This window comes from Ranitomeya imitator, chromosome 3, assembly GCF_032444005.1.
Source record: "Ranitomeya imitator isolate aRanImi1 chromosome 3, aRanImi1.pri, whole genome shotgun sequence".
NCBI classification, from domain to species: Eukaryota; Metazoa; Chordata; class Amphibia; order Anura; family Dendrobatidae; genus Ranitomeya; species Ranitomeya imitator.
The window spans coordinates 546,125,127-546,128,319 of record NC_091284.1 but is presented as its reverse complement, the minus strand read 5'-3'; positions in this window follow the sequence as shown (position 1 = coordinate 546,128,319).

Genomic DNA, 3,193 nt, shown 5'->3' with positions numbered 1-3,193 from the left:
TTGACACGTTTCCCCTACTTCCACGCCAGGGGGGCGTCAATATGTTGTGAGGTACCCCAGGACAGTCGCCTAAATGTGGGTGAAGTTTGCGAGTCACGGGCGCAAAGTCGAATTTTGGGTGAAAAACCGCGTTTTCATGCGCTAAAAATTTCAGACAAGTGTCAGACTTCCAGGCAGGGGGAAACCGCAGGAGGCGTACCGAGGAGGCTTCCAGGAGCCTGGGGAAGATTATCCAAAAGTGTCCTTGACACTTAGAAATATTTTCAGAAAATCACGATTTTGTGAAAATTGACACGTTTCCCCTACTTCCACGCCAGGGGGGCGTCAATATGTTGTGAGGTACCCCAGGACAGTCGCCCAAATGTGGGTGAAGTTTGCGAGTCATGGGCGCAAAGTCGAATTTTGGGTGAAAAACCGCGTTTTCATGCGCTAAAAATTTCAGACAAGTGTCAGACTTCCAGGCAGGGAGAAACCGCAGGAGGCGTACCGAGGAGGCTTCCAGGAGCCTGGGGAAGATTTTCCAAAAGTGTCCTTGACACTTAGAAATATTTTCAGAAAATCACGATTTTGTGAAAATTGACACGTTTCCCCTACTTCCACGCCAGGGGGGCGTCAATATGTTGTGAGGTACCCCAGGACAGTCGCCCAAATGTGGGTGAAGTTTGCGGGTCATGGGCGCAAAGTCGAATTTTGGGTGAAAAACCGCGTTTTCATACTCTAAAAATTTCAGACAAGTGTCAGACATCCAGGCAGGGAGAAACCGCAGGAGGCGTACTGAGGAGGCTTCCAGGAGCCTGGGGAAGATTATCCAAAAGTGTCCTTGACACTTAGAAATATTTTGAAAAAAATCACGATTTTGTGAAAATTGACACGTTTCCCCTACTTCCACGCCAGGGGGGCGTCAATATGTTGTGAGGTACCCCAGGACAGTCGCCCAAATGTGGGTGAAGTTTGCGAGTCATGGGCGCAAAGTCGAATTTTGGGTGAAAAACCGCGTTTTCATACTCTAAAAATTTCAGACAAGTGTCAGACTTCCAGGCAGGGAGAAACCGCAGGAGGCGTACCGAGGAGGCTTCCAGGAGCCTGGGGAAGATTTTCCAAAAGTGTCCTTGACACTTAGAAATATTTTGAAAAAATCACGATTTTGTGAAAATTGACACGTTTCCCCTACTTCCACGCCAGGGGGGCGTCAATATGTTGTGAGGTACCCCAGGACAGTCGCCCAAATGTGGGTGAAGTTTGCGAGTCATGGGCGCAAAGTCGAATTTTGGGTGAAAAACCGCGTTTTCATGCGCTAAAAATTTCAGACAAGTGTCAGACTTCCAGGCAGGGGGAAACCGCAGGAGGCGTACCGAGGAGGCTTCCAGGAGCCTGGGGAAGATTATCCAAAAGTGTCCTTGACACTTAGAAATATTTTCAGAAAATCACGATTTTGTGAAAATTGACACGTTTCCCCTACTTCCACGCCAGGGGGGCGTCAATATGTTGTGAGGTACCCCAGGACAGTCGCCTAAATGTGGGTGAAGTTTGCGAGTCACGGGCGCAAAGTCGAATTTTGGGTGAAAAACCGCGTTTTCATGCGCTAAAAATTTCAGACAAGTGTCAGACTTCCAGGCAGGGGGAAACCGCAGGAGGCGTACCGAGGAGGCTTCCAGGAGCCTGGGGAAGATTTTCCAAAAGTGTCCTTGACACTTAGAAATATTTTCAGAAAATCACGATTTTGTGAAAATTGACACGTTTCCCCTACTTCCACGCCAGGGGGGCGTCAATATGTTGTGAGGTACCCCAGGACAGTCGCCTAAATGTGGGTGAAGTTTGCGAGTCACGGGCGCAAAGTCGAATTTTGGGTGAAAAACCGCGTTTTCATGCGCTAAAAATTTCAGACAAGTGTCAGACTTCCAGGCAGGGGGAAACCGCAGGAGGCGTACCGAGGAGGCTTCCAGGAGCCTGGGGAAGATTATCCAAAAGTGTCCTTGACACTTAGAAATATTTTCAGAAAATCACGATTTTGTGAAAATTGACACGTTTCCCCTACTTCCACGCCAGGGGGGCGTCAATATGTTGTGAGGTACCCCAGGACAGTCGCCCAAATGTGGGTGAAGTTTGCGAGTCATGGGCGCAAAGTCGAATTTTGGGTGAAAAACCGCGTTTTCATGCGCTAAAAATTTCAGACAAGTGTCAGACTTCCAGGCAGGGGGAAACCGCAGGAGGCGTACCGAGGAGGCTTCCAGGAGCCTGGGGAAGATTTTCCAAAAGTGTCCTTGACACTTAGAAATATTTTCAGAAAATCACGATTTTGTGAAAATTGACACGTTTCCCCTACTTCCACGCCAGGGGGGCGTCAATATGTTGTGAGGTACCCCAGGACAGTCGCCTAAATGTGGGTGAAGTTTGCGAGTCACGGGCGCAAAGTCGAATTTTGGGTGAAAAACCGCGTTTTCATGCGCTAAAAATTTCAGACAAGTGTCAGACTTCCAGGCAGGGGGAAACCGCAGGAGGCGTACCGAGGAGGCTTCCAGGAGCCTGGGGAAGATTATCCAAAAGTGTCCTTGACACTTAGAAATATTTTCAGAAAATCACGATTTTGTGAAAATTGACACGTTTCCCCTACTTCCACGCCAGGGGGGCGTCAATATGTTGTGAGGTACCCCAGGACAGTCGCCTAAATGTGGGTGAAGTTTGCGAGTCACGGGCGCAAAGTCGAATTTTGGGTGAAAAACCGCGTTTTCATGCGCTAAAAATTTCAGACAAGTGTCAGACTTCCAGGCAGGGGGAAACCGCAGGAGGCGTACCGAGGAGGCTTCCAGGAGCCTGGGGAAGATTATCCAAAAGTGTCCTTGACACTTAGAAATATTTTCAGAAAATCACGATTTTGTGAAAATTGACACGTTTCCCCTACTTCCACGCCAGGGGGGCGTCAATATGTTGTGAGGTACCCCAGGACAGTCGCCTAAATGTGGGTGAAGTTTGCGAGTCACGGGCGCAAAGTCGAATTTTGGGTGAAAAACCGCGTTTTCATGCGCTAAAAATTTCAGACAAGTGTCAGACTTCCAGGCAGGGGGAAACCGCAGGAGGCGTACCGAGGAGGCTTCCAGGAGCCTGGGGAAGATTATCCAAAAGTGTCCTTGACACTTAGAAATATTTTCAGAAAATCACGATTTTGTGAAAATTGACACGTTTCCCCTACTTCCAC